This window comes from Prionailurus bengalensis, chromosome E4, assembly GCF_016509475.1.
Source record: "Prionailurus bengalensis isolate Pbe53 chromosome E4, Fcat_Pben_1.1_paternal_pri, whole genome shotgun sequence".
Taxonomy (NCBI): Eukaryota; Metazoa; Chordata; class Mammalia; order Carnivora; family Felidae; genus Prionailurus; species Prionailurus bengalensis.
Window position 1 is genome coordinate 67092145 of NC_057360.1, and position 24744 is coordinate 67116888.

At 58.5% G+C, this 24744-nt stretch overlaps 1 long non-coding RNA gene across 1 annotated transcript; it reads left to right on the forward strand.

Annotated features, from left to right (window-relative positions):
• Positions 1–5235: 5235 nt before the first annotated feature.
• LOC122475678 lies at positions 5236–9997 on the forward strand. The gene is made up of 2 exons (XR_006295271.1): positions 5236–6122; positions 6431–9997. It is a non-coding gene; the product is annotated as an uncharacterized LOC122475678 (long non-coding RNA).
• The last annotated feature ends 14747 nt before the right edge of the window (positions 9998–24744 follow it).

A 24744-nucleotide genomic window follows, 5' to 3' on the forward strand; every position in this document is an offset into this window, starting at 1 on the left:
GAGGGTGACTGGGGGGGGTGTCCCCTCAGCAGGAGGGGGTGCTCTCCGGTGACAGGTTCCTCCAGGTGCGGGGTCAAAAGCAGAGGCAGCCCCAGGAGGAGAGGGTTGTCCCGCAGGAAGTCCCCCGAAGGATCTCGGGACACGGGAACACCCGTAAGAGCACCCAAGGCCAGGTCAGGAACAAGGGGGTGGTCGGGGGGAGGCTTCACTACTGGAAACCCTTTCTGTGGCAACAACTTGCCGTGGATCCCATGGTCACAGTGCGCGGGCGTGTCTGCCCTCTTCTCCCTCTGACAGTGCCGGGGAGCCTCTCCCTGCGGTCCTGAGGCGTCCCCACGGGCCCCCCAAGCTGGTGCCCTCCAGCAGGGGCAGGGGACCCCTGTCCCCGCCCCCACACCTGCCGAGTGTCCGCAGAGGCCCACGCTGGGTGGGAAGACGGAGGTGGAGGGAGTCCACGTCGCATGGTTGACGCTCTGGGCCTCGGGTTCTTCATCTGTCCCGGCCCTGCCTCCCCAGGGCCACCGCGGGCCGCACCTCACTGGCCCCCCCCCCCCCCCCGCCGCGGCCGGCAGAGAGGAGGAGCCGAGCAGGAAGGGCCCGCTGTCCTCCAGATGTGACTCCACTTCCCCTTGGCCGCCAGCTGCCCCAACCTGGCCCTCGTGCCCCCGCGCAGCCGTCGGTCGCCCCGACTCGTGGTGGGCATGCGTGACCGCGAACCGCAGCAGAGGGGAAGGCCTGAGACTGCCGAGGCCAAGTCGTGACTTCCGTCTCTCTCTCCGCCTCGTCCTTTGCCCCCGGGGAAGCCAGATGCCACGCTGTGGGCACGACCGCAGCCCCGGGGAGAGGCCCACACGACCGAGCACCCGGGCCTCCCATCAACAGCCTTTGCGAGCGGCCCCCGTCTCCCCTGTCCTCACCGTGTCCGAGCTTCCGCAGACACTGCTCCAGGGGACACCCACCTGCGCCCGCGAGGTGCCCTGAAGTATCACCCGGATCCCCGAGCAAAACCCCTGTCCTTTGTCCCTGGCACCTCTGTTCCTCAGACCGTGTGGCCTGCATCACCACAGGCATCTCCTGCCCTGCTCTCCTTCCTGGACGTGTAGAAGACTGTATTTCCCAGTCACCGTAAGTCAGGCGCGGTCATCGGACTGGTTCTGGCCAAGACAGGCGTCGCTCCCGAAATCGCACTGGCGCTTGTGCTCCAAGCGCTCTGTCCCTGTTGGGGGAGCGGCGGGAGCCATCAGAGTGGCCTGGGTCGCTAAGGGGTCTCCGGTGCTGTCCAGTAAGACAGGGACTTTGTGTGACTAGGAAATAAGCGTGTCGGGCCACAGAGATGTTAGTACTGTGTCTGCACCATGACCTCTCCTATCCTGACTGATGGGGCATCCACTCACACCTGCACAGCCCCGAAGCCCCACGGACCGCGGTACCCCCTGTGGCGGGGCACAAAGGTCTCTGAACTTGCAGTCCGCAGCTGGCTTGCCTGCTGGTCCCACCGCCTCGCGGTCGTGCGGCCTTGAGCGGTCCCCCTCTCCACGCTGCTGTTTCATCAGCTGGAAGATGCCTATTTCATAGCTGCCTATTTTCTCGAACCCCTGCCTCCCCTTCCCCGGCCACCCCCACCCACCCCCGTTGTGCAGTTCTGGTCCTCTAACATCGCGGGGGGCTTTGGGCCAAGTCCAAACCCCACCGCTTGGCTCCCAGCCCCCTCAAAGGGCCAGCCCAAACTCGTGTTCAGGCTTAGTCCCCGTGTGTCCCAGCTGCACACCCCTTGGAGTCCAGGCCGACCAGGAGGCCCGCTCCGGGCCCTGACAGATCGTTCGTATCTTTGCTCCCGCCATCTTTTCCATCTGAAATGCGACAGGCGTGTATTGAGCGCCTACTCTGTGTGAGCCCGTTTGCTGGGCCCCGGAGATGGAGAGACGGACCAGACGCATCGAGATCCTGACTCCAGGCAACTCACAGCTCAGTGGGGACAAGGGCCAAGTGACGCAACACTTAACACCTGACTCAGCAGTCTGTACTAAATGTCACATAGGAAGGGTGTGAGTGGGCTGTGGGATCAGACTTGAGGCACACCCAAATCCAAGCCAGTTAGAAATCAGGAGAGTCTCCTTGGAGGTGTCTGGGCTGGGTCTGAAGGCATCCGGAGTTCCTGGGCAAACACACAAGGAAGGCATTCCTGCTGGCAGGGAGAGCATGTGGGGTGGGGAAGGAGAGCGGTGTGCTCCGGAAGAGCGTGGGGCAGGTCGAGGGAACGGCATATAAAGCTGAAGCCTCACTGTGAAGGGCTGTGATTGCCAAAATTTGCACTTTATCCTGGAGATGTGTGATCATCGAAGGTTTTTTTTTTTTTTTTAATGTTTATTTTTGAGAAAGAAAGAGCACAAGCAGGGGCAGGGTGGGGGAGGGGCGGGGAGAGAGGGAGACGCAGAATCCAAAGTGGACTCCAGGCTCCCAGCTGTCAACAGAGCCCGACGTGGGGCTCGAACCCACGAACCGTGAGATCGTGACCTGAGCCGAAGTCAGACCAGATGCTTAACCAGCTGAGCCACCCAGGTGCGCCGGTCAGGCCATCAAAGGGTTTTTTTGTTTAATTTTTTTTAATGTTTTATTTATTTTTGAGACACAGAGAGACGGAGCATGAGCAGGGGAGGAGCAGAGAGAGAGGGAGACACAGAATCCGAAGCAGGCTCCAGGCTCTGAGCTGTCAGCACAGAGCCCGACGCGGGTCTCGAACTCACGAGCTGTGAGATCATGAAATGAGCCGAAGTCGGATGCTCAACCGACTGAGCCACCCGGGCGCCCCCCTCAAAGGTTTTAAGTAAAAGAGGGGCTTGGTCAGATTTGCATTTCAGAAAGCTCCAGCCTGTATAAGCTCCTCCTGACAGCAGAACTGAGGCCCAGGTGGGGTCCTTTACAAGTGAGAGAGGGTCAATTTCGTAAATATTATTTTTCAAGATTTTATTTTTAAGAAATCTCTACACTCAGAGTGGCACTTGAACTCGCAACCCTGAGATCAAGAGTCACACATTCCACTGGGCCGGCCAGGTGCCCCTTAGTAAATATTGAAAAGGGAGAATAACAGGGCTTGGAAACCGCCCGGTGAAGGTACAGGAGGAAACAAACGGAGGAGCGCCAGTGGCTCCCCAACTGAGCCTTGGAATTCTGACGGGGTGGTCGGGCTGCAGCCCCAGGTGCGTCTGGAGAAGGGAAGTTTTGTTTCAGATGAACCCAGTCCCGGGTACACTTGGAAGCCATTGCACACTGTTGACAGATGGTCATGCTGTTCAGGCCTGGAGGGTGAGATCACCGTGTGGGCAGGGAGGTTTTTCTGAAGAGGGAAGCCATTCATTGTGTTTGTCACCCATGAAGACATCAACCTCAGGACATGGGAGCTCCGAGGACCATGAAGGAAGGCTGGGGGGCCTGGCGAGAAGAGTCATGTAGAGGCCCTGAGCCACCAAAGGGGAGCAGTGTTGTGTAGGTGCGATTAACCAGACATGTATTTCCTATCTGTGGTCTCCTGCCTTTACTAAAGCCTTGCTTGACTCACTAGCCTTGTGCTAATCTCAAACAAGGGAAAACTCACTGATGAATTCTTTGAGGCATCAAAGGGGGGTGGGTGGGTACAGGTGCTCTGCTCCCCAGGGGTGGCTGCCGGGGTACGTCAGGGGTGGTAGGGGAACGGGGGAACCTCAGGAAGATCTGGTTCCAAAGGCCCCACTGCTCCTTCATAGGGGCACCCAGTGCACCCTCAGAGGTTCTTGGTTTTTTGTTTTTTAATTTTTTCTAAATCTTTATTTTTGAGAGAGAAAGAGACAGAGTGAGAGCAGGGGAGGAACAGAGAGACAGGAAGACACAGAATCCAAAGCAGGCTCCAGGCTCTGAGCTGTTAGCACAGAGCCCGATGCGGAGCTCGAACCCACGAACTGTGAGATCATGACCTGAGCTGAAGTCAGATGCTTAACCCACTGAGCCACCCAGGTGCCCCTTTTGGTTTTCTTTTGATGAGGGAAGAAGACACTTCTCAGGCACCTGAAGAATATTCCAGAGGAACAAAAACCATTTTTGATCCATAATATGGGCTCAGTAAGTGTGAGTCACTACTTTGGTTACTGCTACTTGTCAAAGACAAGAAACTGGATGGATGACTTCCTAGGGTAAGTAAGAAGAGGTCTGTGCACCCAACCTGCTCTACACCTGTTTCTACCTTTGAAACTTTTCCTGCCATTCAAGGCTCCCTTCCGAGAAAAACTTGTCCTGGTTTTCCTGTCTTGCCCCACTGGTTCGTGCCAGGGGTCTTGGGAGGCCTCCTTTATAGCGCCCAGCTCATCCTACCCCGAAGCGCAGGCCTTAGTTTCCTACTTTTTTCTCTACATCTGGACTGAAAGCGCTCCCCTTTTTCGTGTCTGGCTCAGTGCCTGGCACACAGCGTGTTCCGTCGGACTAAACGGGACACGGGGCTTCGTAAACTGCGGAGCCCTACGAACGTGACGACGCTTTTTTTTCCCCCCAGGGTGTGGCGACTTTCTGCAGCTTCTCCTCTACTTTCCAGCCCCTGATCCAACAGGGCGGAAGAGGGGTGTGGCTTCCAGTTTCCTGGGTCCACTGGAGAACGAGCACCCACTGGGCTCCTGTCCCCAAAGAGGCGGCCCTGGGGTGACGGGAAGCAAAGGGTGGTATCTGGTCGTCCAGCCGAGGAGGCGGCCAGGCCGGTTCGCTGTAGCTCATGTTCTTCTGACTCATTCCGCAGTCCCATGGGCTGAGTAACTTTTCCAGCCTTGTGATTGTGGAAACGTGTTTCAGGAACAGCGAGCGGATGTGAAGAGGACACGGGCGACCCCACCCCAGGCTCCAAGGTGGCTCCTGCTGGAGTCGGTACAGACGGCTTATTTGTTTGCAGACTTCCATCACCCCGTGTCACTGCCTTCCTCCACAGCTGGTAAACCCGAGGGCCCCAAGCAACCGGCGGCCCCCGGGTCTGTCCCCTGCACGTCTGGCAGGTCCCGGCTGGGAGGTCTAGCGCGGAGGAGCCTGGGGGAGTTTGCGGCCGCTGGGACTCGGCTGCATTTGCCCTCCCGCGATGTGGGCTCGCTTTCCCGCAACCGCCGCCCCCGCCCCCGCCCTGGCTGCGTCCCCGCCACGTGCCGCTCAGGAGCCGGAGGCCCCGCCCCCTGGCGACCCTGGCCTCCCGCCGGCCCGGAGGACGACTCCGTGCAGGGCGAAAGGGGCGGGGGTGCAAAGGCACACCGGACAGCGCCAGGCATACAGCAAGCGCTCAATAAATGGCCGACTGGCAACTGCCCGTCGTCACTGAGCCCAGGACCCTTTACGTCGGCCCGTCAGTCGCCCACTGCCCCTCTCCGCCGCGACGCGGCAAATAAAGCAAACGTTAATGGTTAAGCAGCAGGTCAATCGCTCTCCCCCAGCGCGGGAGCGGACAAAGACCCGAGGCCACGCCCAGCGCGCCCACCGTGGGGCGGGGTAGTGGATCTTGAGAATCCCCCCACGCCCCCGTTGGCTATTCCAGTGACGGACGGGGTCATCAGCCAACCGCAGCCCGGGCAAGACGCATGCGTCCACAGAAGCTTTAGCCCTAGATGGGGAAAAAAAGCCGCGGGCGCACCGCTGTGGCTGCGTCTGGCCAGGGCCTGGGGAAGCGGGTGCGCATGCGTGAGCCCGACACCACCCTCTCCCTGCGAGACGCGAGCGTACGCAACGTGGCCGGCCGGGGTCTCCGGGGGCGCGCCCCGCAGGGAGGGACCTCGGCCCCACGCGTGCGCGCGGGCCGCGATCTCGCGCGAGGCCGTCGGTGGACGACGCCCCGCTGGCCCCCCGCGCCCGGCCGCCGGCGGGGGCCCCCTCCTGGCAGCCGAGGGCCCCCGATCTCTGGGGACCACAACCCCTGACCGCGCACACCCAGGAGGCCGCGACCCCCACCCGCGCAGGCCAAGACCCTCAATCCTGGAGGCCGAGACCCCGGCCCTTGAGAGGACTGCCCGCCCCGTGGGGCGTTGCTGCACTGGACAGACCATCAGAGAAGCCCCGGAGCACGACAGACATTCGGAACCGTGTTCATAAACTGCAAAATACGCACAATGAAGCAGTATAGTGTCTAGGTGTGTGTGGTAAAACTTTAAAAAGGCAGAGGAGTGATAAACACAAAGTTCATCAGTAGTTATGTTGGAGAGGGGTTGGGGGTGGGATGCGGAAAACCAGGCGGGTGCTAGTGGTGACGTTCTAGTTATCGGGTTAAATGGTACATGGAAGGGTATTTCCTTATGGTTTATACATAACGCATAGGACGGTTACTCATTTGTATAGAATATGATTTAGAAATAAGTGGAATCACCTCGCCTCCCAAAACAAAACAAAAGACGCGGTTGGAGAAGGAGAAGGTCTTACCTGTATTGCACTTGATTTCCAGAGCATTTCTGCACATGTCCTGTCAGTTGATTTTCACGCCAGCCCTTCAAGGTATTGTCTCCATGTGCAAGATGAAGAAAGGAGACCAAAAATTCATGAGGCCGGTGGCACAAAGACAGGAAAGGTGAGTGTGCAGAAGGTCAGCGGGGAGCCCTGGGCAGTTAAATCTCCAGGGTGCCGAGCACTGTGCCTGGAACAGAGAACGTGGTTGGCAAGCACTCATTCAGCGGGTGAGTGAAGAACTTTCTGACCATGTGGGTGTCCAGGAGTGACAGGAGCTGCCCCGAAGGCAGGTGCCCTGCTCAGCGGCTGGCTGACCACCGTGGGGACCAGGAGGACGAGAGAGGCCACTTTGGGCAAACTTCGGAGAGAAGCCCCCTCTGTGACTGTTTACGTGAGTCTGTGTATCAGAGGCTGAAGACAAGACCATGTTACGATAATAAGGTTCTCGCCTGCAGTGGGGCAGCAGTCCCCAGAGAAGGGCCAGGACAAAAGAGACGTTTTGAAGGGAAAGTTCATAGGACTCGTTGCCGGAATGGGAATGAGGTGTGTTGTTGCTGTGTGTGTTGTTGTGTGTTGTCTGTGGCTGTGCCGGGTGCTGTGCCGCTGACTTCACAAGGGCGTAGAGGAACGTGGATTCGTGCCTAGCAGGTGGTTTGCGATGGAGGATAGCGCTCAGGACGGGTAAGGGCTGACGACACGCCGACACGCCAGGGAAACAGCACCTCAGTTTGAGTTAGGAGACCCGATTCCTAGGCATGTCACCCGGGACACGTCACTTCATCTGAGTGTTTGGTACAGAACGTATACGCGCAACAAGAACTGAAAAGAAGAATGTGCCTGAGCCCCTTGTCCAGATCTAGTTAAATCGACTCCTGTAGTTAAATATGCAGATACCCGCCCCTGGAACTGTGCTTGCCTCCGTCGTCCCATGATGTTACGTCCTTCATTCTGGGACTGCCACATTTGTGCTGGAAGTGCTGTCTTACCCGGGTTTCTGTCCCCCCCGCCGTGCCTGGCACAGAGCCAGAGCTCGGTAGATGTGTGTTGCCCCGCACAGAATTGTGTGAACTAGAAAGAACATTCATTTCCCCAAGACCTAGGTTTCCTTATTTGTAAATGAGACTAGTTGACCTTTAAAATTCTTTTGAGTTCTAGACTTCTGTTATCCAGCCCTGTTCTATTGATTGAGAAGACTGAACTAGCTGATTGCTGAATTCCTTTCCAGCTCCAGTGTTCCGCTGTGATACTGAGTGGCAGGTAATCTCACAGGTTGGGCGGTTGGGCGGGTCCTCAAAGGGAAAGCGTGGAGAAGGTTGAGGACAGAGATGGCACCCAGTTGTCCCAAACCAGAGTGGCACAGAATGACCAGGCTGGGAAGCAGGAGGAATACGAATGGCAGAGTGTCAAACTGAGACGCCCAGAGGAGCCAGGTGGAGGATGTGAATGTGGGACGTGGCCCCGCCGTGTGAGGGAGGCCATGCCCACCCGAGGAAGTCCGCGGTCTCTTCCAGTTTTTGAGATGAAGCTGGACTCCCAGCGTTTTATTTGAAATCCCGTGATTCTTAAGTACTGACAACCAATTCAGATTATTTTAAAACTCCGCGCAAGTTAAAAAACAACAACAAACGAACAAAAAAGCCCTCCACGCCTCTTGGCCTGCTGGTCTCTACCCTCGCTGGCATGGTGCCCTCCATCCGCGCATGCCCCAGGACGATGTTGCTGGAAGTTTCCCGTTTCTGTTCACGCCGGTTCTCCGAAAGGCCAACCCTTCCCGATACTCCCAGGACTTGGATCATTTATCCCCTCCCTGCCTTCTGTTTTCAGCGTCCCCCTTTGTGCTTGTGTCTCCTTCAGTCTCGAAACGTGCCGGCGTCTTTCCACATCCTGAAGACGCTGCTTCGTTCTCCTACGGTCCCTGCCAGGGCCTTTCTAGAAAGTTCTTTCTTTTTCCCTTCCACAGATTTCCTAGCAGAATCCACTGCATTCTCCCTGTCTTCCTATTGTAAGCTGGCTTTGCCGCTCAGCTCGCTGTAGTTTGAGGTCTGCCTCCACGATTCCACCGAAGGTTTTCTGACCAGGGCAGAGGTCTCTGCTGCTGAATTCGTGAGACTGCTCCAACTAGGCTAAACTCACACTCAGAGACCCAAGTGGTGTCCTTTGCTTTAATCTATTACCTGAGAAGTGTCGCATCGGTGTTTATGGAACCACACGGGCAAGTGTCCTCGAGAAAGAGGACAGTCGGCACCATGGGATTTGCAGACAGATCAAAGTCTGTGGCGGCCACACGAAGCCCACTGGGTCATAAGAAAAGGAGGTTGCCACTAGCTTTTGAGAGGACAGTTCCGGCAGAGGCAGCTGGAAGCTACGCTGCTGTAGTCTGTGAAGAAAAGGGTGGTGACGTGATGACAGACGGTGCCCAGAGGCGGCGCCTCGGACAAGTTTGGCACCGCGGGAGGCGACATGAAGCAGGAGGTATTGGCGACACGCGTGCCCGTCAGGGTCCCTGAGGTTGAGGAAATCCTGGCATGTCTGCAGGTAAAGCGGGCAAGCCAGTGGCACGGGAGATACTGGAAATGCTGGGGAAGGACTCCCTGAGAGCCGGCCGCCAGGGGCGTCGGGAAGGATCGAGAAGTCAGCCAGTTGAAAGGACTGGTCCGCCTTGACGAGGAAGCGAGGAGTCTCTGAAGTAGGCAGAACGGTTAAAGGCATGAGTCGTCATTCTATCCGGACTCTCGTGGGGGCAGCGGTGACGCAGGAGAGCCCCCGTGTGCGTTTCATCCGGGACACGCGAGCGACGTCCCGTCTCCAGTCACAGGGAGGCATAGCAGATCCAGGATTGTTGGCCGCCTTAGCGACGTCACTCTGCCCTGGCTGTGTCCCTTCCACTCCCTCTGCACTGATTCCGGGGGGCTCTGGCCTTGGCTGCCCCCCTCTCCTCGTCAGGGAAGTGTCGTCCCCACACCTGAGGTTTAAGCAGCCACCTCAGTGCCAGTGACTCCCAATCTGTGTCTGTGACATAGATTTCTCTCCTGTGACCTAGATCTCTCTCCTGAGCCTCCCATCTATGTGCCCAGTATCTTTATGACTAGAACTGGTCATTTCTCCTTAATTCTTTATTCTGATGTTTTATTTTATTAAAAAAATTTTTTTCTGATGTTTATTTTTGAGACAGGAGTGACAGCACGAGCAGGGGAGGGGCAGAGAGAGAGAGGGAGACACAGAATCGGAAGCAGGCTCCAGGTTCTGAGCTGTTAGTACAGAGCTTGAGGCGGGGCTCAAACTCACAAGCCACGAGATCATGACCTGAGCCGAAGTCGGACGCTCAACCGACTGAGCCGCCCAGGCTCCCCAGTTCCATATCCTAGCTAATGGTCGCAGTCATGTGCAGTTGTCAAGCCAGATCCGTGTTTCACCTCCCTCCCCCCTCCCCCCGCAAGTGTGTATGTGTATAGTAGATACTTAAAAGAACAGGAACGTATTTATATTTCGTGTGTTGGGTTTTCTTTTTCACTTACTACCGTCACGATCACTTGCGCATGTCAATAAATGCCTTTTTACATTCTTAGCTGCCGCCTGGTGTTCCCTCGTACGCGCCTTGTTGAAAACCGTTTCCTTCTTTCTGTTGTGCACAGCACTGAACATGTCTGTACATACACTTTGATGTCCTTAGATTTACCACTCAGAACTGAGAGGAGGACCGAGGAGTGGGACATTTGAAAAGCTTTTAATACCTATTGCCAAGTTGGCCTTCCGGAAAAATCGTACCAGCAGTATACGGTCCACTCATTGCCTGTACCTTTGCTAGGATCGGGTGTTATATTTCATTTTTGCCGATTTAATAAATTCCATCTGAGCCTCCGAGCCCAGCCCCCATCCCTCTCCCCAACCACCCCTACCCCGTGTCCTTCTGGGTAGCTCCCCAACTCACATGTCACTTGGGACACACGCCACTTAGGAGGCGGAGGGGAAGGTGACGCCAGATTTCCCATGGGGACAGGTCTCAGTCTTAGGCTCTGGCCCCACTTCTGCTGCTCTCGTGCACAGAGCTAGCTTTCCGGCCACCCTTCAGTATCTTCCCTAATCTCCCTCTTTTCCTAACTTCCTGCCTCCGGAGTGGTGGTTTTCTCCCCGCGCGTTGGGGCTGATCCCCCAGGGGCACAGCTGTCCTCCCCCCATCTCTGGAAGCTTCGTCTCCCATCAGCATCGGCTCCCAGGAACAGTGTTTCTGCCTTCCATTTTCCAGCAAGCAAACCTACTCAAATCTGTCCTGTACAGGGGAAGACAGTTCCGTCGCCCCGTTACCCTCTCAAACTGCCACTTTGTCTCTGTCTTCCTGTGCCATCAAACTTCTCCCAAGGTCCCCGTAGTCTTCAGGGTCCCCAGTGACCTCAAAGCTGGTTGGAAGGCCAAGTCGCCCCCCTCCCTTCAGTCAGCTGGTGACACAGGCCACGCCTTCGATGCCCTGGTTGGCTGTCTCCCCTGTCCCAGCTCTCCCCCTCTCGGGACAGTGCCTGTGATGCTGCGGGCCCTCCAGAGGTCTGCAGGCCCTCCCCCCGTCTCCCCTCCCTCGCTCTCCTTCTCTCTTAGGTTTTCGCGCCTCTTTCTGGGGTACCAGGGGTCTCCTTTGCACCGATGACTCACAGGCTCTCTGGGATGCCAGACCCCGGGTTTTATAGTCACCTGCTAGGCCGCTCCACCTGGATGTGACTGCGCGGATCCCACAGGTTAGCCACCAGGCCCTGCCCACTGCTCCCCCGCCATCCGGGAGCTGCCCTGTGGCACATCCCTGCAGCGTGCCAGGTGCTCTCCGTAGGCATCGAATCAGGCTCTCCCACAACCACGCGAGGCTGCCTGACTATTCCCGTCCCGGTTGTGAGGTCTCTAGTAGACGGTGGTGGTGTTCAATGAGCCTGGCTCGTGCTGGAGCCACGGTGTGGCGTTTGCCCACGTAATCTCTTCCTGCTCCCCTGTGCCAGCGGCGGCCGCTCTCCAGCACCCCCCCCCGTCCCTGGGAGTGTTCCCTGTGCGCCCACCCAGTACATGCCGACCCACTGCACGCAAGCGTGCGTCCCTTTTGCCTGAAACCAGCAAAGCCCTCTTCCACTGTCCCTGACTGACAGACTTCATTCTAAAGCACAATTTTAAATAAACCGCTACAAGCAAAGAGCCTAAATAGTTTTGGTGCCGGACACGGTTCTCGCCTGCAAGGCCCCCACTCCCGTGCCAGCTTTTCGCCCTCTGGGGGCCCGTCGTGCGCGTGTGCTCCGCCCGGCCGAGAGCGCGAGCCCTGGACGTGCCCCCCACCCTGCCGCCCAGCCCAGCCCCTCTGACCCTCTCCTTCCCATCCTGTCCTCACCCTCCGGTGAGGAGGACACTGCCCAGCATGGCCACTGGGAGGAGCCCTTGTGCCACAGGCGCGCCCGCAGGACAGAGCTGTGCGACTGCGTGCTGCTGTCTGGCGAGGCCACCACGGTCCCCGTCCCTCCCCGCCCAGCAAGTACGGGGCCGTCTGCGTCTCCGTTTCCATGCTCTTCTTCCAGACGGCCTGCTCTAGACGAGCGGACCCTGGATGGGAGCCAGGGGGCCCAAGACCGCCGCCCCAGCTTGGCCACCGGTTGGCTAACAGCTCGACTTTTGTCACCTGTGAATCAGGGGCGCTAAGCCCCGCCCTGTGAGCCTAACAAGAACCGGCCTGACGCTATTTACCAGCTACCAAGTGCCCCAAGGTTATACCTTCGTCTGATCTCAGATGGTGTCATTCCCCCCTCCCGGGCACCCTGGGCCTCCGGCTGGGAGCTCACCATCCGTGAGGGGTTCCCGCCTCCCTCCCACCTCTGCTAACAGAAAGGGATGAGCGGGAGGCGCAGCGAGGGGGCTGGAATGGACGTGACCCAGAACATCTGGAGAAAGGGGCAGAGCGGGAGCCGCAGGAAAGGACAGGCGTGGAAAGGAGCTGGGGAGGCGGTGGCCAGGTCCAGAGCCAGAGGGAAGGCTCCTCGTAGTTTTGCTAAAACACTAAGTGAGTTAAAGGGAACGTAGGCACGAATCTGAGCGAGTGAATGAAATGCCCCTCCCCCGGGGGAGGGATTGGAAGGCTTGGGGACACTAGGTGGCAGCACAGGGCAGCAAACCAGGGGCGAGTGCCTTCGGGCCGCGGGAGCCGGAGCTCCCCACTTTAGGCACCGCGGCCCCTTCTCCACAGGTCTTCTTGTAAATGAGGACACCCTCAGTGGCGAGGACACCAAGGTGGGCGGGGAGGAGAGGCCCGGGGGGAGCCAGGTGTTTGTCGTCTGGGGTTGTTTTCAAAGGGCCCCCCGAGGATTAGCGTTTCCGACTTTCAAAAGGATACCAAAAAGAGGGGGAGTTTGGAACGAGGTATGGGGAATCTGGATTAGGGTCAGGGGGATTGGGATGGGATTCCCCGACCCAACTGGCTGGGAAAAGAGCTGTTGCAGGAATCTTTCTTTTCTTTTCTTTTCTTTTCTTTTCTTTTCTTTTCTTTTTAATGTAGGAATGGCCCTACCTCATCCATTCCTGCCCTCGGGACACCTCAGACCCCTCTCCTCCAGTTTCCTCATAGACGGAGAGCCCCTAACCTTTCTCCGCAGAGCAAAAGCAAAGCAGAAATCAGGCATGTAGCTCACAGAAGCTCTCCATCCTACCCTTCCATCGAGTTTGGGTTCTTTGCTACAGGATGGAAGGCTCCGCCCGAACCCAGGGACCACTGAGGACACCCCCCCCCCTCGTCAGCCAGGAAGCCCTGAAAAGCTCAGCGTGGCACAAAGCCGCGGGTTGGCCGCCGAGCCACCACCGTGCAGGTGTCCTGTGTCTCGAATATGGCCCCACCGGAAGATGCCGCCTCCGCCGCGGCCTCACTCTGCTTGCGTTTGTAATTGTGAGACAAAATCTCCCTTTCTGGATCATTTCCCCTCCCCTGCTTGCCCAGTTCAACCTCCTGTTTTAGCAGCCAGCCAAGGACATGCAGACCCAGCCCCGCCTGCCTCTCATCCTGTCTCCTCTGCCTATGGGCTATGACCCCCTGCTTCTTCCCATGCTCTTCCTGTGACTGAACCCCTGTAACACTTACTGTCTCTACAGTAATGCACAGAAAGCACCTGAGACGCCATTCAGCAAATGTCAATGATGGTCATTGCTAATTCTAACTTTACGAGACCTCAGTTTATAAGAACTTCCACATGCACTGTCGAACTCACCCGTCCACTCGTGCATCCATTCAACAAATTTTATCAAACACCTGCTAAATGCCTGTCGCTCTTCTGGGCGCTCAAGAGAGAAAAGAACCCAATGGGCATGATCCCTGCCTTCACGGAACCTCCAAGGAAGCTTGTGGTTTTCAACGTCAGCTGACACCTGCAGAGTATTGGCGGCGTTGGGAAGAATGTTAGAAACTGGCTAATCCAGTCACTTGCCCCGGACAGAAATTCCTTCCACATCATTCACGGTGGCCATTCTTGACCAAACATTCTCTAGATTTGGTCTTTTCCAGCTATTTGGGCAGTCTTCCTCATGCCAAGCCTAATTGGCTTCCTCACCGGCATCTCTGATCCTTCCTGCACCCTTAACTAAGTTGCCCCCCTTCGGCGGGGACCCCCAGGGCGAGCAGCGAGAGACCACAGCCCGTCTCCAGCAGTTTCTTCGTGAAGCTTCTCTTTTGAGGCGTTAGATCCTCTTTTTCAGGAATCACGTGGGGTGTCTCCCGCTTCCGCAGATGCTTACATATCATCTGACCTGCCCCTGGCTTGCTGTGCGGAAACAGGTGAGCATCTCCCCCCCACCCCCCCCACCCCCGCACTCCACCGAGCAGGAGACCGACTCCCAAGGTCGCACCGCTCACTCGGCCGACCCTCCAGGCTTTGGCTGACCCTCTTCTCGAGGCTTGTGTGCCGGCAGCTCACTTGAGGTGAGCCTGCTCCAAAGTATCGTGACGGGTTTTTCATCTTTCTTGATCTGGACGTGATTCCCCCCTAACAGAGCCGAGGAGGGCATCGGCTTCCCAGGTCCGTGATGTTGCGGGCTCATAACGAGCTCGTGTTTACCCGAATGTCCAGGGCTTACTGGTACACATCATCGCCAGGCGATGTCTTCCCCACGTGCTGCACCTCCGGGGCCTAGCATCCTTCAAGGACCAGCCCTCCACGCTTCCCTGAGGAAAGCTTTCCCGATCCCACAGTACCCCATACGTGGTGCTCTCTTCCTCTCTCCAGAGAATCGCGGTCTTATTTTCTGCGCACACGTCATGTCCCGCAACGTACGCCAGCAGTTCGTGTCCTCGTCTGCCCTCTTTGATCGGGGCACGTGCCTCAGTGCTCTTGGTGGCCCTCAGAGCTTTGTGCGTACAGGTCCTCAGCACACATCTGCCAAACGGGCAAATCTTATAACTTGGGAATTGATATTCCGTCCCAACACGTGCAAATACTTTGCCCATCCCTGTGGAACTTCTCGAACAAATGCTTTCAAAGCTTCCTGCGGTCCTGGGGCTAGCACACTGAATGTCCACAGCGGCCCTGCGAGGCCGGCATGGCCTTTTACGGGTAGGGGGTGGGGGGTCCGCCCCCCCCACCCCACCCCGGGGAGTCACCCTGCTAGTGAGAAGCCGCTGCGCTGGGGCTCGTTCAGGCTGAGGTCCTCCCGACTCCCGCGACTTGTTTCTGCCGCCTGCTGCTTTTCAGAAGCAAAACATGTGCCTTTTGGGGGACCAAGTGTGTCTGGGGCAGTCGCCCCAGACAGGCAGCCGTTGGGCGGAGCTGGGGAACCCTGCCTCTGCAGGCTGTCTTGCGGTGGTTGGGACAGGCTGCTGGGAGTCACCTCAGCTCTTTTTACGAGAGAGTAAGCTCTACACCCATCATGGGGCTTGAACTCGCAACCCTGAGATCAAGAGCCGTAGGCTCCACTGACTGAGCCCCGAAAAGGAGACTGGGCCCCAAAAAGGAGAGAATAAAAAAGAAAAAAAATTTTTTTTTCAAGTAATAGCCCCTTTAGTTTCTTGAGTGGGTTAGAAAACAGCTAAAAGGGTTGGTTGAGGGCCAGGGTGGGGGAGAAGCGGGCACATGGACAAACCTGTGGAATGCCCTCTGAATACCCCTCTCACCTAGAAGTCCTTGTTCACAAGCCACCTTTTCAAGGAGCTCCCCCCACCCCCCCCACCCCGCCCCGTTCAGGGCCTCATGTACTTCCCTTCCCATGTGACTCCTGGGGCCTGGGTTGCACCTGCACAGCCCCCGGGTTCCAACCATGAAACCCCCTCCAGGCTCCCCTGAAGCCCCTCTCCCCCCAGGTATGAGGCCCCTGTCGTCGACAGAGCAATCACAAAGAAGAGAATAAACGTCTATGAAACAAATGACTTAGATGGAAACAAGTTGGTGCTCGTGTGCATTTTCATGTGCCGGGTGGGCTCCGAAGCTAGATCCCCCCAGGGACCCAGGTGGGAGAGACTCAAAGAGGCCAGGCCAGGGCCGGGCGGGCCGGGGCCGGGGGTGCCCCCGGGCAGCCAGCCCCACACCTCCACGGGCCCGGCCGCCCCTCTCCCCGATTCCCAGCGCCGCAGGCTCCCGAGAAGAATACGGCTCAGGAGCATAAGTGACCTTTCACACCTCAGACAAGCCAAGTTTGTTTTCTCCTTTTCTGTCCAGCCCGCAGCAGGAGGGAGGGGGGAACGGGCTGGGCCTTGTCGAACTTTCTCCCGCTACAATACCCCAGAGGGGCTGAAGTGGAGGGAGTAAAGGATCTATTTATTTTTGGCTCAGGAGGGACAATGTAAGCAGATGGTCTTTGATGGGATTAGCGGCGTAATCTCTAAGACCCTGGTAAATTGGAAAATGATCCATTATATTCCACGAACCTTTGGCGGCTTGGGCTCCTGGGGAGGGAGGGGCAGGGCCCAGGGGCACCTTGTTAGAAAAGACCCCCCTCTGGGAGCAGCCCAGTCCCGCCCAGAGAATTTGGGAAGGGGCTCGTTAGCTGCGCCACCCCGGCCCCTCTCCTCCCAGGGCTCTCAGAGCCTCCTCCTTCCTCGTCGCCCTCCCCCCTCTTTTGAGAGTGTTGAGGTGTCCGCGCTACCGCCCCTGCCCCCCACCCTTTCCATTCCCAGGGTGTCCGGGGACTCTTCTTTGTGGAGAGAATGATATTGGGTCTCCCGCCTTGGAGGGGCAGAACATTCTTCTTAGACTCCAATTTGTATCCCTCGAACTGTACATCCCAGTCTGTCCCCCCCCCCCCCGCTCCCCGGGAATAGCCCAGAGGACCCCCTCCACGCCACGCCGGGGAGGGAAGCGGGGCAGAGGCTGGGCCAGGGAGAGGGGGGAGGGGCAGACCCTCCCCCCTCCCCCAGGAGGGACGGGGGCGGGGAAGGAATGTGGAAGGGGAGATGAGGTGCTAATGAACCAGTCCGCCCAGCCCTCCGCCCTCTTCACTCACCTCGGTCCCCCCAGAGCCCCGGCGCCTCCAGGAGCAGGAGCCCCTCCGGCCGGAGGACCTGGGCGGGGGCGGGGCGCCTGGGGGACCGCGCAGCGTCAGGTGCCGCGCCGTAGGTCCGGGAGCTCTCGGCGGTGTGCCTCTGCGTAGTACCCTGTAGTTCATAGAGAAACTTGGACGTTCAGAAGGTCATGTGGATCTCCTCACCACGGAATGAGGGGGGCATCGGAAAACTTGGGAGGCAGGTCGGGAGAGGGCCGGCGCCTTGCGAGACGGGCCCCGCTCCGTGGGTCCCGGCTGCCTTCGCTTCACTAGCAGACCCGTGGGTGTCGGTCAACACGTGAAATGTGCGTGTTAACCGCCGCGCGATCTGTTTTTGGGGAGTCCGGTCCGAGACCTCGCCTAGTTACAGCCACCCTTGAACAGGTGTCTGGTCGTAATCGTATCACATGTATACATTTAATTTGGGGGGATTGAAAGCCAAAGCAGAAACCACCAAAATACGCAGTTTTCCGCACGCAGAATCTCCACGATTCTTTGAAACTAAATACACAGATAAGGGAAGCTGGAGGGGGACAGACAGAAAGGCAGCAGGAGTTACCTGGAACAGAATAGAAATTCAACGTTTCTGAGTGTATTAACTTTAGCTGTAAGAGGTGTAGCAGGTGACTGGTGGGGGCTCCGGGAGGAATTACACTTGAACAATATTTTGTTTCAGGCTATTTCAATGTATTAAGATATAGTTTACTTTATTTTAGCATTTTTTGAAAGAGGGACACTTTGTAATGTATGTATTTTTTAAATATTCTTTTTTTTACTTTACTTTTTTTTTTTTTTTAATAATCTCTATGCCCCACCCGGAGCTCGAACTCAGGACCCTGAGATCAAGAGTAGATCAAGAGTCACCCGCTCCATCCACTGAGCCAGGTGGGAGCCCCTAATGTATGTTTTGTTTTTTGTTTTTTTTTTTTTTTTTGAGATAGCTTGAGCGGATGGGGATTTGCAGACTGGCTGACACAGGAAGGCAGAGTGGAGGGCCATCGAGCTACAGCCCTCCCCCAACCACCTTTCCCACTGCCCCCCCCCCCCCAGTGAAAACCTCACAAGGTTGACCGGACAACCCTGAATGGGAAGAAAGCTACAATCTTGTGAATTTCTGTGGATGGCCAAGCTGGCACACAGGCACACACTGGGCACGTTAGTTAATTTACTGAGTTCACGGCCCCAGGAAGTAAGTTTCCTCTCGTCCATTTTCCCTGTTCAGAAGAGAGGCTCAGAGAGGGTAGGTAACTGGCTTAGACTCACACAGCCAGTGAAGCGGTGGGGCGACCATTGCAGACTGTGTCCTTCCCAGCACCCGCACCCTCCACGGGCCCTCGGGCCTTCACATCAACCCTCTGCCGGGAACAGCCCGCCTGGACGTTCACCTCGGGGCGGGGACCCTCCGGGGCAGCCGTCCTGCTCCCCGTTCTCCTGGGTTCTCACGGAAGCACCCACTCTTCAGCCTCACTCCCACAGCTGGTGGTGTCCTCTCAAGTCTGTGTGCACCCTGCCCCGGATTAATGCCCGAGACACTTACTGACGGAGTCCAGAACGTTCTGGGGTGAGATTGAGCCACCAAATCCGGGTCGGTCTGGTTCCCTCCCGGCTCTGGTCACCTTCGCACTGGAAGGACGCTTCTTTTATGGAGGACGGAAGGGGTGGAGGAAACGACGAGGCCAAGGCCACAAGGCTGGTGGTGGCCACAGACACGGGGGGGGGGGGGGAGAGGCTGGCGGGGGGCATTTATTCAGGTGTTCTGAGAGTGAAATGCCCCCCTGCCCCAGGCGGCCGGGTCTTGCTCTCAGGTGGCAGTGATCCCAGGATCCCACCTGGATCTGGAGGGCTTGGGCGGGCTGGGTCCCCCTCTTGGCTACCTGCTCTGTGCCCTGGAATGTTAGAGCTCCCCGGGGAGCGCGGCTCTCCATCCCCTTCCCCTGCCCGGGAGAACCACAGACAAGGTCCGCGAGGTCTACACGGCCCTAACTCTCTGGAGCCGGGCTCCCTCAGCCCCTGGAAACCTGGGTCTAGGAACTAGGCAGCTTCGGAAGGGAAGGGACGGGAAGGGACACCCGGCGCCGTGGGAGGAAGGGAGGGTAGCAAGGCCTCCGGCCAAACTCCGTGAGCCTCCCCCCTCCCTTCCAGCCCCCTGTCCGGTCCCTGTGTCCTCCGTTATTTCTCCGTATCTCTCTCGCCTCCGTATCTCTTCCCCTCCTGTCCCCTCGGTCTTGGCCCCTCTTGCCCCCAGCCTCTGTGTGTCTCCTCTTCCTCGTCCCGGGCTCCCGGGGCTCCCCAGGCTCCCCCCCCCCGTTGCCCCAGCTTCTCCGGACCCCGAGGCCGGGACGAGCGGGGACGAGCGGGGAGTGCGGCGGCCGCGGACCCGGGTCCCTAGGCTCTCCACGGTTCTGGCTTCGCGAGCCAAAGCCTGGCGCCGCGAATCCCGAGACGGCGTCTGCGAAGGCCTGGCGGCCAAAAACTCAGACTCGAGGGAGGACCGGGGGGACGGCGGTGGCGGGGGGGGGGGGGGGGGCGGGGGGGGAGGTAGTTCTCGGCTTTATTCCCCCGGGACGGACTCCGCGGCGGCGATGGGGGGGGGGGGGGGCGGACCCGCACAGCCTCGAGCCCGCTTTTCGCCTGACCCGGGTCGGGGGAGCGGGCGGCCAGAGGCGACCCCGCGGCCCCCGCTTTCCGGCTCCGGAGACCCCGCGCCTCCTGCTTCCCTCGCCCCCCCATCCTGCGCCGCCCCCTCCCCGCGGCCCCGGGTCCCGCGCGCACCCCCCCCCATCCTGCAGCCCCCCCGGACTTCCCAAGCCCCCCCTTTCCTGCAGTCTTCCGACCCCGCGCCCTCCCATCCCGTGCCCCCCTCCCCCGCTTCCCGCGGCCGTTCCCGCGCCCCCTGGATCCTGCAGCACGCCCCCCCCCCGCCAGGATCCGTCCCCCACATTCCCACGGACCCCCAACTCCAACGCCACATCGCTCCGTCTCCGCCCCTCCCCTCGGGCGCCTCGGAGCCTTTTCTTTTCCATTTGTTACCTTGCCTTTATCATTTAATTTAACGTTTTTAATATCCTTGTTATGTTTCCCTTTTATTTCATTTAGGGTCATTTCATCCCTTTGGTTTTAACGTTTTACCTCATTTCACATAGTTTTTGTTCTCCCCCTCCTCCTCCTCCTCCTCTGTTTCCCTCTCCCTGTTTTCTTTTTCTTTCTCTGTTTACTGGTCGCCTGGGCCGTCGCGTCCCCGGAGCTGGCAGAGCCTAGAAGGACCCCCGCCCCCAGCGGGGACTTTGTGGGAAGCGGGCAGCCAGCCACCTGGAAAGCACGACTCGAGTCGGAGGGCAGGGGGCGCGGGGCCTGGCCCCAGGCAGACAGAGGGACAGGCGCACGGTTCACACTGGGACTCAGGGACCCCCAGACACACCCGCAAACACCGACATCGACAAATGTCAGACACGCAGCCGCAAGCCACGCAAACACGCCGCCCTGGCAGCAGCAGAGCCGGGACGTAATGGACACAGCACACACATCACTGCGCGCTGTGGAGACAGGACTCAGACGCACTTAAACCTGCGCGCACACCCTGGGCAGCCCAGGGGGGTTTCAGCGCTAACAACCCATCACAGTGTGACCACCCCCCCGCAGCCTCGGGGTGCAGAGGGAACCTGCCGGTCTCCCCGGCAGGCACCGTGGCCGCATACACAGCCGCCCAGAGTTCATTACCTCTGCCTCGACTGAGGTGGTAGGGGCTCCAAAGGTGGGGAATACTGGCCGCCTGTTTGGCCCAGGGTTCCGGCCCAAATCCGGGAGCCCCAGCCCCAGAGGTGAGCATCGGACCTGGAGAACCTTCTGTGAAGCAGACAGGGGCCAGCACGGCATCCGGAAAAGGCACTGTGTTAGAGTGGCGGGCATGGGACCCGTGTGCCCGTTCGTTGGTATTCCCGCCTCGCGGATCACGGTGCTGCCGTTTGGTCAGGTGCCCACAGAGGGACCATGACTTCCGTGAAAAGGAGCAGAAAAGACGTGTGCGGTTCTAGGAATAAAAGTACAGATATAGTTACCAAGTAGACACCTAGGGAGATGTCAACAGAAAATCTGTCTCCAGCCCATGGGTGTTGTGACCAAGCGGGCACGCTCGCCGGACTTCTGTGGCGAGGTCTGGGGTGACTGGTGCCGTGGCAGCTGCGTGGGGAAAGGCTGGTTTGTGGGGAAGACAGCTACATTATCAAATCAACAAAAAGGGATATTTGGGCAGCCTTGGGGATGAACCCTGGGGTAAAAGACCAGCCGGATCGGGTCCCAGAAGTCCTGGGTCTGGAAGGGTCCCTGGGGTATAGCCGCACACGAGTGGTGGCCAGATATGTGGCCAATGGCGATGGCGGAACCTGACCCCAGGCAGGTGTCGGGACACACAGACCCTGCTGGGCGAAAACACAAAGCTGTGGGTGCCCTCTCCAGACCTGCTCCACCCATGGCCCCTGAGAACCATACCAGGCAAGGGGCAGGCAAGGTTACAGATGTCCAACTGGATTGCCAGGGACATGCATTTTGCAGGAGAGAAGAGGAGATGAGAGATGTTCACGCGCACACACACAGCTCCATAGGTTTGGAGGTCAGTCATTGTATGTGAGAGCCACAGACGTGGGCAAGTGCATAGCTCAAAAGGGAAATGCTAGTGAGTCCCTGTCTGGAATGCTGGGTGGCTGGAGGCCGGGTCTCCACGGGACAGCCCTGGGAGGGGGTCCAGCCACCGTCCAAAGACTCCAGATCCAGGCAGGGGGATACGCCTGCTGAAGCCGCCGATCCGTTCGCCAGTTTCTGGACTGAGCCTGGAGGAGAAACAGGCAGATGTCAGGGCCACGACCCAGGTCGCTAACGTGGGACAGAGAAAGGCAAGCTGGCTGTCGGCCTCCTGGTCTGCCCTGCCTTTGACTGGCTCCTTGGTGCCTTTCTTGTAGGTGTTGGTCTCTGCCTCTCTGGGCTCCTCTCTCTGCTGGGTGTGTGTGTGTGTGTGCGTGTGTGTGTGTGTGTGTGTGTGTGTGTGTCTTTCTTTCAGTCCCTCTTCGGCTCCTTCACTGTTGTGTATTATACACCAGAGGAGCAAACAGACCCAGGAGGACACACAGAGACAAATGCATTTCGTAGACGTGGAGGTCATTGGCCATAAAGCCCGTCCATCGTGTTGGTCTCTATATACTTTATGTGATCACACATTTTCGTGTTTGTGTAAAAATCTAAGTGCAGCCTCGACATTTTGTTTCCCTGCAGGCTTCTGGCTACTGTCTCTTTGGGTGTCTGTGTCTGCCCGGCCTCAGGTGGGGAAAGGTTCTGTTGAGACGGGGGGAGCTAGATGGCCACTTTAGCGGTACCTAGAGGGGGACATTTGGAATTGCCGGGGCTGCGGGTATCTCTGGGGACGCGAAAGGGCCTTTGTGGCCACTCAAATGGAGAAGTCCCCTTGATCCACTCGGCGGTGGAAGGCCTCTTCCGAGGGGAACGGAGGAAAGGACGTCGGTGAGGCTACGAAGTCCGTGGCTCCTGCCCGGCCAGGCAGAGGGAGGGGGACCCCGAGTCAGCGGGGCGAGTCCTGGGAGCGATTGTAGAAAAAGAAGCCCCTCAGGTCCCGCTTCCCAGCCCGAGAGGCGGTGTACAGGAGGCCTGAGTGAGACAGGGCCGGAGCTGGGGAAGGGAGACAGGGATGTGGCTCTTTAGAACCCGAGGCAGCAGGGGACATCTAGGTGGGGAGCCCCACGGAGGCCGGACACCCTGGGGGAGGGGAGGGGCCCCAGTGGGACTCTATCCTCCCCGTGGGCGCTCGCCCAGCAGCTGGACCGAAGCAGGTGCCAACACCCCGTGCTTAGTGCCCTTGACTATTTACTAGGTGGGGCAAACAGGGCGGGCACAGGGCCTGGGAACGGGGTGGGCTTTGGCAGCAGCTGGGAGAGCGCCCAGCCCCAGGCCTACGACCAGAACGTCCGGGATGAGCCCATGCACCGCCCCCCCCCAGATAGGCAGGCCCTTGTTTTCTCCCGCAGTCAGGACGCCCCCTCCGTGTGCCCTCCCGAGTGTGTCCCCGCTCCCCCACTGCCTTGAGCCGGCGTCCGTCTCTCCACCTCTGTCACTCTTCACAGCTTCCCTGGCTTCGTCCGCCCCCCTCGGTCCCAGGTCTCTGTCTCTCCACCCTCACCCCACCCTACCTTTGTTAATTCAAAGACTTCTTCCCAGCCCCTCCCTACTCTTCCCAGAAGAAAGCTGAGCAAAATGTCCCCCTCCCTCAGCCCCCTCCTCCAGGCCTGCGGCCCCTCTCCCAGTGTCAGATAATTGCTGGCGTGCGGCTCTGATGCCAGAGCTGGAAGGAGAGGGGGGAGAGAAATAAATAATAATTTGCTTCCATTCAGCGTATATAGGTTACTTGATTTGCATATATGCTAATAATGCTATAATTACCCTGCTGTTCTGGCCTAGGATCAAGTTCTATAAATACATGGGTAGCAGAGTTAGGCCCAGCAACACCACCCCAAATTATAAAGTATGTGTACCCTAAATCCACAAGCCTCTCTTTGTTACAACACAGCCCTCGGAGGTCCTGGCTCCCGGCCCCTCCTGTGTTCGGAGGAGGGGAGACCGGCCCGGATGAGAAAATATTCTAGATCACATGTGATGTGTATGTACTGATGTTATTATGAATCAGGTGTGACCAGTTTTAGGAAAATCGAAGATCTCCCCCCCCACACACCCAGTTGTTGAATTAGTTGTTATTACCCGGATGCCCTCACCTCCTGGGGGGGGGGGGAGCGTACTTTGGGGCGCAGGTTGGGGCGCAGGAAGAAGACACCTCCCTACCCTTGGGTCTGTTGAGATGTTTAGGAAAGTGCCGTCCACTGGGTGCCGTTCCCCAAAGCTGCCCCCGCACCTCAGCCCCCCCCCCCCACCCCACCCCCCACCCGCGTCCCCCCGCACGTCAGGGGGACGGCGCTCGTGGAGCCGTGCAGATGTTTGGGGGACGGCAGAGGTGGGAGGAGGCGTGGGGAACATAAAAGACGCGATCCACAGCTGTCTGCTTTTAATTATAATTATCCCCTTTCGCTTCCTTTCTGGCTAATGAGGGGGGGGGGGGATTCGATCTTTTTCTCCCTTTTCTCCCCCTCCCTCCTTTTCCTGGAATTGAGGGGTGGAGTGAGTTCAGGGTCCTCCTCCCCGCCCCCCAGCCCCCCCCCCCCCCTTACTGGGAGAAAGGCAGACTCCAGAGCGTGGGGATAGTGTGAAGAGATTTGCGGGAACAAAGGGAGGACAGGTTTGGGTTGCTGGACACGTCCCTGAGTTGGAGAGACCCCCTCCGCCCCACTGGCACCCTCCCGCCGGCCCCCCAGCCCCCTAGACAAGGAACTCAATGTCTTCCAGCCGGTGAGAAAGGAGCTGAAGGGAGCCCAGGCCTGGAGGGAAGGAGGAGGGAAGGGGTGGGGAGCTGGGGGCGCAAAATTAGTCTCAAAGGATCTTTATTTCTGAGCTAGTGAAGCAGATGTAATCAAGGGGAGAGCAAAGTAATCATAATGGGAGGAATGGGGGGAGGGGGGGCTGAGGCTGGAGTGGGGGGCAGTCTGGCCTTCCCCCACCCGCCCGCTCGGTCTCCCTGCTCCCTGCTCGGGGTGCGGAAGGAAGCTCCGGGCCTGCGGACTCTGACCTAAGCCCTCGGAATCCCGCCTTCGGAGCTCAGGGACGCAGGCCGGAAGGTGGCTGGGAAGGCACCGGGCAGGAGAGAGGCCCCCGCCCCGGCTCAGGGAGGCAGTGGGCAGGGGGGACACTGAAAGCAGTGGGGGAGGGTGAGAGAGGGGAGCGGGCAGGGAC